This window comes from Drosophila biarmipes, unplaced genomic scaffold, assembly GCF_025231255.1.
Source record: "Drosophila biarmipes strain raj3 unplaced genomic scaffold, RU_DBia_V1.1 ptg000017l, whole genome shotgun sequence".
Lineage (NCBI taxonomy): Eukaryota > Metazoa > Arthropoda > Insecta > Diptera > Drosophilidae > Drosophila > Drosophila biarmipes.
This window is the reverse complement of record NW_026114535.1, coordinates 2,994,102-3,005,983: the sequence shown is the minus strand read 5'-3', so window position 1 is coordinate 3,005,983 and position 11,882 is coordinate 2,994,102.

Sequence of the window (11,882 nt, the reverse complement as noted above, 5' to 3'; positions counted from 1 at the left end):
GATTAATGAATTTACAAAACTGGTTCCTGAACTTATTCCTGCTTCCAAAACAAATTTATCTAGTCTAGAATCAAAAGTACACTTTATATAATAATAATATAATATATATCACTTCAAGATTCTTTGGTTCCAGAATGCATTCAAAATCCGCGGAGACAACTAATGGAACTTGAAGCTGACGTTGAAATTGTGTAAATTCCACAGTATTATTTTGGGGCTGCGGCATCTTTGAGACCTTTTCGCTTTCTTCTGATTTCCTTTTTGTGCAGTCATTAGTCTTTTGAAAGGAAAAATGAATAAATTATTTAATTGTTTAGAGACAAACAAAGTCAATGAGGAATTTACCTTGAAATATTTTTAATGCACATATAATGTCCATTTCCCCCGTCTTCCAAAAACAACATATTGATGTGAAGAGGTCTTTCCACTTCCGATTGAAAAGGGGTCCAATTATTTCCTTGGCATCTTCATTATATCCGAAAATGTTTAATCTCATTGAGTATGGTTAGAAAATGTTTTATACATTCTATTTCGAAGGGGAATGTGAAATATAATATTATTTCATCACTTAAGGCCCATTTAAAACAATAGTGATTATTTTCATTACATACGTTGACTATCGCCTTTTTCGTTAAAAGGAAAGAGGTAGTGGTATGAATGATTAAGCAGCCATCGGTATATAATGATTCAAATTTATTTCCAAGAGAATTAATTTTCTAAGAGACCATCCACTATATCTCTCTTAAAAATCTTCAGTTTTTGAAATTATTTCCATGGGGTCCATTAATATGCTAATTGTGCAAGAATCCGCGTTTCCTAGCTACTGCTGACGTTTTATTAATTTTTTCAATTTTATACTTAGGCATCTTTTCGTTGGTGGTTGATGCTTTTGATACTTGACAAAACAACATCAACATCAGCATACTCATTACCAACCACAGTTTGGATATCCCAGATTTACCCCTAGTTATCCTTTTGGGCTGGGATTTTTCTTCGTTATCTTCTACAGCCTTGATTCCTTCAAGATGGCAAACTTTGGTAATCGGTCGAGAAATGCATGCGTCTTACATCTTGACTTTTACTACCCGAACATTCTCGTCATTACCCTTATGCACTTTTTGAATTTTTTGTAACGGCCATCTTGATGAATGACAATTTTCATCTTTTCCATTTATACATCTGTTGTAAGGTAAGTCAGTAATAAACCTTCCATTTAATTCAAAAATCTGTATTCATTTTTTGGATTAATTTCCGTATAGGTGGAACAACCCCTATTTTTTTATTTTTATATATAGGCTCAATCACATGCAACGGTGATCGCCTATTACATAATCTGAAAAATATAATAGTCGCGAAGTTAACACTCCTTCTATTTGGCATAACAGTGTTGACATCTCTTAGTATGCCAAACTACCGTCACCAGTAACACGTTTTGGATGGTATTTCATAAATTTAACGACGCCTCCCAGATACCTTTAATGTGAGGTCCTGCCGGGGGAATAAAATGCCTTCATTTCCGAGTTGATTTGCAATCGCAGAATTTTTTTAATTGCTTTCGACAATTTTTCGTCTAATTTCTTGCTGCCCCTACAAAATTTGTTTCGTTACTGGAGTAAATGGTCGCACACTTTCCTCTTCTTGCGATAAACCTTCTAAGCGCAGCTAGAAACGGGTTAGAAGTTAAATCGCTTACTACTTCTAGATGTATTGCCTTTGTTGCCATACATTCGAAAACAACTATATACCCTTTGTATGTTTTCTGACCTCTATACTTAAAGCATCTAAAATAATAGGGCCCTGCATAATCTATACCTGTATTTAGAAAGAGGTACGACATTGTTAGCCTATATTTTGGTAGATTTACGATAGCTTGTTGTGCCGTAACTTGTCGATGTCTTGCACATTTCGTACATTCATTTAGTTTTTTTTTTTAATTTTTCCATCCATTCTTTTAATGCATGTTCTCATTAAATTTATTCCACTATGTAAGGTCCTCCTCTATAATCAATGAAGACATTCCCTTTGTCAAGGATGCTTTATCTAGTATTGTAATTCTGTAATCTACCGCATACTCTCACAATTTTATTCTGATCAATAAATGGATGCAAACATACAATTTTTAGAGAAATTCTAAGCTCTTTATTATTATTTAAACTGTTTAGTTCTGGACCAAATTGATATGCCTGTTCCTTTTTATAATTATCTGTTCTCCACATCTCCCTACCTTAACCGATAAATAACACGGATAAGATATATTTTTTGTTTTTATATATCACTCATTTCAATTTTTGTTTGAACGAATGTTTTTCTAAATAATATCCCTATCTGTTTTTCAGCTTTTGACTGGGACGGCCAATTCTCTATTATATCTTTTAACCAGCTTGGCTTTCCTGTTACTGGCGCTAACCATCCTAAGAAATCATACATTTTGGATAAATTGGAAAATACTGTTCTTCTATTTTCCTTTTTAGTATTTCCTAAGCTAACGTTAAATTTAAATTCATCTTTTTGTGGTTCTCAGTGAAGTCCCAATGTTTTTACGAACTGATTTTCATTGATAATTATTATCTTGTTGTCGCCAGTATCTCCTACTACTTTTAATATTTCTTACTTGTTCGAAATCCATTTCCTTAAATTCAGATCTACTTTCATAAATTCGCTAGAAATATGCTATACAATTTTTATGGCACTTTCCACTGAATCGGCTTCTGTCATGAGATCATCCATGTAGAAGTCATTCCTAACTATTTTTCCAATTTTATCTTTTTTAAAATTATCTGCTATATCTAATAGAACTGTAGTAGCTATATATATACCCGTGTATTCCCGTCTGTTACTGTTTTTAATTTATACGACTTTATGTTTTTTCTATGTTGGCTGATACAACGTATTCCCTCTTACGCCAATTTAAAATGATATCAAAAATTTCTTTCTGGACTCCAAGCCCAACCCACATGATATCGTTAAGGCTTTTGTTGTTAGTCGTCTTGGCCGAGGCATCACACACTTCTCTTAATTTTGTAGTTAAACTTGAATCCCTAAGTACGGCTTGATGTGGTAAATAGTACTCAACCATATGCCTAAGAGCCCAAGATTCTTTCACACAAATTTTATATGCATCTTTTGGTTTTTCATTTCGCTGAAATTTTGTTTCCCTGCTTAAAAGCCGAGCCATTGCTTGTGGCTTTGATTCCCCTAAGGATGTATCGTCCTTAAATGGAATCCGAACAATATGTATAATTTTTGAAATGGTGGTATTTTTATTAAAATTGTTTTCACAAACTTCGGTTTCAATGTCATTCTTATTTTCATTTTCTAATTCCCAGAAACGTTTTAGGTCTTGTACATTGATGGTGGTATTTTTATTAAAATTGTTTTCACAAACTTCGGTTTCAATGTCATACTTATTTTAATTTTCTAATTCCCAGAAGCGTTCTAGGTCTTGTACATTCTAGGTCTTGTACATTTGCCACTATCGAATGATTACCCTTTGATTTAGTGCACCCAATTAAGGTACTTATTGACAAACGTGATACTTTCACATTTAATTAATCAAGAGAAATGTAAATTTTCTTTAACAGATTTATAATAATAACAAGTCAACAGAAATGGGCTGATATTAAGAAACCAGGAATTGGTATATCCAACACCACCCGATGTGATGCCAATCCTGATGAACTTAATAAACAATTTTCAGGCTGTAAAATACCTGATGTAACAAAAGATGACTATCTTGACCACCTACCTCAAAATACATATCGAAATTGTGATAATATAAATTGCGGCTGTGGGAATGGTACCTGTAACGTAGTTTTAGTTTCGCGTGTGTAATTGAGTCTGATGTCCTTAAATCAATGTTACTAATTAGGGTAAATGCAACTGGAGTCGACGACATAAACCTAAAATTTATAATGATAATATTCCCAAAAATATTACCATTCATAACTTTTATAAATAATTCTGCCTTGACACAATCAATATTTCCCGACTGTTGGAAATTATCTAATATAATACCAATCAAATAATCTGCAGAAGCTGTACAAAAGCTATAATTAAAATAATTGAAGACATCATGGTAAAAATAGATACTAACAACATAACATTTTGACTCTTTAGATTATAGCAAATCATTTGACACGGTAAATCATAAAAATCTCTTTATCTTTAGTTAAAATGTCTATGTAATTTCTCGCCGGTTTTCGTAAATAATGTGTATTCGTCTTTTCTATGTCTGAAGCGTGGTGTGCCTTAAGGATCCGCCTTAGGTTTATTACTGTTCTCAGTGTATGTAAATGATTTACCTAGTAATATGTCGAGCTGTGAAGTACGCATGTATGCTGATGATGTTCAATTGTATGTAAGCCATCGTATTCGTAGAATTAAGGAATGTATAAGTGTTTGTCAAACTGAACTGCAAATTGTTAGCTAGTGGGCGAAAGTAAATGGTTTAAACCCAAAAAAGTGTAAATGTCTTGTTGTAGGTAAAAGAGGTATAGCTACCAATGCATTGCAAAAATTAAGGCTATTGAGTATGTAAAAAGTGCAATTAATCTAGGATTTACGTTTAATCAAACATTGACGTGATGATTACATTAATAGAAGACTTCTTACCGACCAAAATAAAAAAGACAATTGCAAAAATGTATTTTTCTACGGAGTAGAGGTATGCAGTGACTGCAGCTCCTTAGGTCAGCGCAAGCTACAGGTAGCGTTCAATAATGTGCCAAGATATATTTATAATATACAAAGAGCTGACCATATAAGTGACGTTACAATTAAAATCTTTAACATGCCACTAAAATCCTGGACAAATGGTCCTATTACTACTCCATAAAGTTAGAAGCAGACAAGAGCCGTCGTATCTTTATGAAAAACTCACTTTTAGTTCGTCAAGAAGAACCAGAAATATAATAAGCCTTAAGTATAAATACCTATGCACAAGGAGGCAGTTTCTTGTAAATGCTGTTCGCACTTGGAACCAACTGCCACAAATTCTTAAGGCAATCAGTAACGAAACTCAATTTAAAAACGCACGACTATTAAACAAAACAATTTGGCGTTTTGGAATTTAAATTGAGCGAGAAAGTAAGAACTAATAAAAATGGAAATTAAACATAAAGAATTTAAATTTTCAAGCTAAAATTAGGAAATTTAAAATTTAAAAAAGAACAAATAAAATTAAAATTTAAAAACTAGAAATTTTTTAAAATAATAATTAAAAAAATAACAATAATAATAATAGTAATAGTGAAACTGATTATATTCAAGTATATTTTCAATTTGTATTTGTTAAGATTAGTAATTATTTGTATATATGTGCACTCGATATCCCTTTCCTGAAACTCTCCATTTTTTATTTTCAGTTGGTCAGAGTGTTTTGAGAATTTGTGGTCTAAATCCGAGTGACTTGTAACAACTTCCATTTTGCTTTGGAACTGTTTGGTCTCTTTTTCCAATTATCGCACATTATATAAATAGGTTTTTAAAGCCTCTGCTTGCTTGACTCGCAATATTCTTAGGCTTGGCTATTCACCTTTTGTTTTTATTTTTGAAAGAGTTTGTACTGTAATTAATTTATAGATTGTTTTTATATATTTTTGTTTTCACAAAGTCACTTCACAAATTAAAAAAAAAAGATTTTTATTTTTATTTTTGTAACAGTTTGTAATGTAGTTAATTTGTAGTTTTCACAAGAGACTTAACAAATTTAGATGCAGACGTTGATCGGAACACTTTAATATTTTCGAAACTAGTAAACGCAGTAGTTCACTTGAAGATACTTGAGTAAACTATTTTTATTTTAGCGAGATTCAACTTTAAAGTTAGATTATTAGTATCAACTTTAAACTAGTTACTATAATATACAAATTAAAGTCGTACCGTTTTAATTGGTTAATGACAAAAATGTATTAAAAGTTAACATAAGAAATTTTAGGTGCAATGCTTTCATTGATTGATTTCTACTATAGTTGATGGAAGAATGATTGGTAAAATGATAAAATGATTGATCATGATTCTCAAAAAAAGAGGTGTAAGAATGATAAGTGACCAGAAACCAGCTTAGTAGTAGAAGATTAGGGGTCCTGGTTCACTAGGTAATAAATCATGTCAAAAAAGGGGGTGACCGTCATTAGTCACGCATGGTTGCAAAAAGGTGCCTCAATGACCTAATTAGCATAATTAAGTAATAAAAGTGTGGGAAAAAGGGGGTGGGGTTGACCGTTACTTAGCACAGGTGTTATAATGACCTAATTAGGGTGGAGTGTTTTTTCATGTCTTGTCTTGTATTTTTCATCCCAAAGGTGTGTGTGAGGGGTGTTTTGCGTACAATTTGTGGTTGTTTAGAGTGATCTTTTTCTGTCTATTCAATTAGGGTGATATTCGTTCACGTAACCTGTCTTCAGTCTTGTGGTCAGCAGATGTTGGTTTGAGGGATATTAGACCGCATTAGATGGTAGATGTAGTGTGAAACAAGCGCTTGTTCGAGGTGTTCGAGAACCTCCCTCGATCTTTAGCGTGCATAGTTCGAGAACCTCCCCCAAGTGTGAGCATTAGATGTGGGAGGGAGTGTGAAACAAGCGTGCTTTAAATGTTTCAACTATATAGGGGGTGGCTTCTATTAGAATTTACACAAGTTAGACAGTTTATTTAGACAAATACAAGTTACACTAGTTTTAATTCCCCTCAAATTATTTCTTCTGTCTTGTGGTCAGCAGGTGTTTGTTTGAGGGATATTAGACCGCATATTTGTGTGGTGTAAAACAAGCGTAAGTTCGAGAACCTCCCCCAATTGTGAGCATTAGATTGGGGAGGGAGTGTGAATTTCTAAAGTATGTTTCTTCTAACTTGTATTAAGTTAAGGGGAGGGTTATCTTAAATGTTTAAATTCTATATATGGTAGTGGTGGTGTTTCTAACAGAATATACACAAAAACAAATGAGATCATTTATTTAGTCAAATACGTTTTTATTTAATCATATTCGTATTACATTAGTTTCCATTGAGTTTTTTAAACAAATACATGTATTGTTCCATCAATTTAAGGCATCTTCTTCTTTCTTTTCAACACGCATACACCTGCAGGTGTCAGGTCCGACTTAACAATCATCATATACCCAAGCACAGGATGATAGGTGTTCCCCATACTTGGAATGAATTACATTTCAACTTCGAAACATGTTCCTTAAAGATCTCACTGCCATGCTGCTTAAGAACTCTTCAATTTTCGAGAAAATCATTTCTTTTTTTTAACGTAATGGGCTGAATGTTTATCTTAAACTAAAGTCTGGTCGATAAAAATCCTTGTATTATACTTAGAAAACAGATGTTAAAAATGCATCAGCTGTTGATAGACCCACTCTCGAAAACAAATTCAAAACAATAGTTTTTTTATCGGTTTTCTATATATTTTAGAATTTCAATATATGAGGAATTTAATTTTCTTACTTTATATTGTTGAATTACAAAATGAAAACAAGCACTCGTTTCTGTATTATCATTTGAAAATGTACATAAATTTAAATGTTCTCCAAATGTTGTTTTTATAAACTTCTTCACGTTAATACTCATGAACATGTCCCTTGACTCCAGCAGTAATTTCAAGTCTTCTTTTGAAATCATATTTCCAAATGTTATAATAAATAAATTAGTTTTATTTATCAATGAAGAATAATTCGGTATATTAAGATTGTTATTAAAATCAGACATTTCTTAAACTTCTTTGGTTGGAAAAGTGGTCAGAAGTTTTCTTCTGTGTAAAAGTTTAAGATTTATGAGCATTGTTGAGGGAGCAGACACCATCTCGAGCATGTAATGAACAATATGGGAAGTGGTTTCCATTCATTATTTTTAGAGAGGGACATCCAATTTCATCAATGTTAATTACATCATCATTTTTAAAAAATTTTTTTAGGAAAACCCATTTTTGATATCCCTTACAAATTATTTGTTTTTTTCTATTTATTTCTCTTAAATACCTTTGTGTTTCTTTAAAAAAGTATACACCATCGTTCCAATAAATTGTATGATTTTTTTGTTAGCCAAGTAGCTGTTTTTCTACATTTTTTATTCAATTCAATAAAATCATGTGGAGAGTTTATGATAAAATTAGAGTTCAAGATTGTTTCGTTTTTGAATACGACTCAAATTTCTTTTAGAATACATTTAATATTATTTCCTTGAAATCCTTGAACATCAATTGCAACAATGTCTTCACTCATGACTGATTAATTGATTGTTAGACAATCCGCTGTACTAGACCATTCAACGGGTTATATTCAACTAAACGATCATGTATCAGTAGGCTATACTTGAACATTTTCGATAGCGGACTTGCTAAGTTCAACTGAAATCCTAACATCAATGGGTCCCGATTTAACCATTTCATTTTGATATGATAAGTCTATTACGATTATTGCAGGTGATAGTAAAGGAGTTTCACTTCGATTATAGCAACTACTTTGAAACATGCCATACATTTCATATAGGTGAGCAAATCGATATTTCTCAAAGTCCAAATTCAAGTCATCGTACAGATATTTTTCAGAGTTTAAGTAGACCTTTAGATTTCTTAAATTGTTTGTAATCAGATGGGGATTATCTTTAAATGCAATTAAGGCAAATCGTGTGCATTCACTGTTAGCAGCTAATTTAACATTCCAAATATGATGTGTTCCGTTACTTAGTTAAGGATTAATGTGTGTATCCCAACTGCGGAATGCAATCGGTAGATTGGATCCACTTTTTATAATATCATACATTTTAATTTTCGTTGAATCGCTGGGTGTTATGTGAGGAATTTTCCATGTAATATTAGTCATATTGAGATGATATTTTTCGACTCTTTGTGCATTCTCAATTTTATCTTCCTCAAGTACATCATTTAAATTTTTTACTATTAATAATACTAGTTCATGTTTACAATTTAATAATACTTTATTTGAAATCTTTAGCAAATCCAAGTAGATTTCTAAGGGGTATTGAAAAGTTAAAGTGGGGGGCTAAATTGAAATCGGGTCCTCCACTCCATCCAAAATTGTAAAGTCTCTTGCTTTCAAATTGAAACAAAGTTCTTTTTGTAGAAGTCATACCACTAAACCTGATTCTATCTATCTCAACACCAATTATTTCATAGCGTATTTCATCTAAAAAGTATGCCATGCAATTATTTCTCATTCCTTAATTAAGGCAATATATCCTCGAAAATTTAGAAGATTCTCATGGGGGAGTAAATATAAATCTTGAATTTGAATTAATGTTGTTATCATTAATTGTAATTTTTATCTCATCATTTGGTTTAAATGATTGTTGATACGGTGAATAACTGTTAAATTATTTTTTCGATGTACTATCATCAGAGAAAGGTTTTGCTCGTACTGCCAATATTTCATTCAATCCCATAACTTTAGTTAAACTCTTACTTTGAAGCCCAGTGATTGAAGAATTAACTGGTTTTTTAATGTTAATGTGTGTCTTTTTACTTTCGATCCTCTTCCTATAACTTTATGTTTTAAAGTGTGCTGATGATGGTAAGTATCGCTTCTTTAATTATATATAATCATTGTTTTAGCCTTAAATGTAAACGAATTCACGGTTCTGATCAGTTTTGTGTATAAAGAGTGTACTTATTTCTCTAGTGTTGACTGGTAAGTAAATGAGATTATGTGGTGTGATATTCATATATAGCCCGGTGAAACATTAATTCCGAACTCCTATAATGAATGATCTTGTCTACTATCAATGTATGGTCCGCTTCATACTAGGCGTATTGTATTTATTTTTAAAATATTGACAGCTTGATCCGATATATATGTTTTTTTCAGGTCGGGGTAGATTATTTTTTGATGGAAACCAAGCAATTGTCCAATTGAGTTGTTTCTATTAAAATAAATAGGTTCCTTGGTAGTTGTAATATAAACTTGACGTGTGTTATTATTACTTTCCATTGAAATTTTTTCTCAAGATCATAATCTTTTAGATTATTTTTTAGAAAATCGTAAATATCATTGAGTTCATATGATCCTATGGGTAGTTGAATAACTTTATCACCTGTATGAAATAGATTATTATTTATATCAACATTGGGTATAGAGTTGTACATATGAAAGTCAATGAGTGCACACTCTTAGTCACCAGTCAATGGGTGGCAAATAAGTAATGTTTATGGGTTCATTACCATTTAATGTAAGAGTGAATTATGTACTCTTTTTGGAATCTAATTATGAACTGTGAAAATATAGCTTACAGAACGAAACTTATATACTCAAATAATTATAAATTCATTAAAACCCTTCCTATATCTTCCTTTTTCCATATCGTTATCTTTACTGATTATGAGTAGTCCGTATTTATCGCTCCAGCACTTTTGACAAATTTTCATAAATGAATCGTAGGACATATCCGTGTTTACATGATCACGATATATATGTCGCATATTTAAATCATCTTGCTTAAACATTATAATCATATTCGCGTTATCACGTATTAGATGTTTTGGAATATGAGTATATGTTTGACATAGGTAAAAAAATCTATATATTTGTGACGTCCCATACATAAATATGAACGAATGTTGTTTGGTTTTTCACAAGCAACGTCATCAAAAATCATAATAGAGTTTTCTTCAGCCTTAGCGGGCGGTAAAACTTCAGCATTTTGTGAGAATATATAATATGCCATACCTTTTATCGGTTTAAATAGTTTCTCTAAATACTCATACTTTGGTTGATATAAACTCTTTGAGAATACATATATATTCTCAAATTTAAGTCCGTTTGCACATTCAATAAGACAGATCATAACATTTGTTTTTCCACAGTTTGACGGACAGACAATCAATGCTCTTATTGTATTAGGTAATAAAGAACTATGTCGTGACACTGAATTTTTAAATGATTGATCACAACCCTCGATATTTCTAATACAGATTTCTTGTTTTTGACGTATTAAACGCATATTCACGTGTGTAATGCAGTTCATTTGATGAGAAATGCTCCTTGATTAAACATTATATAAAATGGGTAAAAGTTTTAGTTTTTTAGTGTTGCAGTCAGAGTTCAAACTTTAAACGAGGTAGTGGTATTATCAGCAAAATAATTAACACACTTCCATTTGAAGCACATATTCCTGGCTATAGTTTTTGTGGACCTGGAACAAAGCTTAAACAAAGGTTGGAGCGCGGTGATCGTGGGGTAAATCAATTGGATGAAGCTTGTAGATTATATGATATTGCATATTCACAAAATAAGGATCTAGCTGAACGACATAAGGCTGATGCAGTAATAATAAATAAAGCGTGGGAACGTGTTAGATCAAAAGATAGTAGTATTGCAGAGAAAATAGCAGCATACTTAGTTACAAATATTATGAAAACAAAAAGGAAATTCGGGATGGGTGTGAAGAAGGGAACAAAAAGAAAGTGTAGGAAGAGGAGATCAAAGGTAAAAAGTTTTTCAAATGTTATCAAGACAGGAAGACGAGCCTTGAAAACTCAGAAACCACTAGATCTAGATCTAGATCTAATGAGTGCAATCAAGGTTACGTCTAAAGCAGTCAGTAATCAATTGGTAGAAATAAAAAAAAATAAAGATTCCTCGTGTCATTAATGTACCGAAAATTGGTGGTGCTGTACCCATTTTGACTGCACTAAGTGCATTAGGTAGTCTTGCCTCTGGTAGTGCAGCCATTGCTAAAACCATTAATAATGCAAATATTTATAATAACAATTAGAAGAGAGTAAACGACATAAAAAAAAAAAAAAATGGAAAGTATTAAGGTGGGTGAAGGTATGTTTCTATAACCTTATAGAAAAGGTTATGGATTATATCTGGATCCATTTAGAGGAAATCCAAAAAACTGATTTCTATCAAATTTTTCAATTTTGA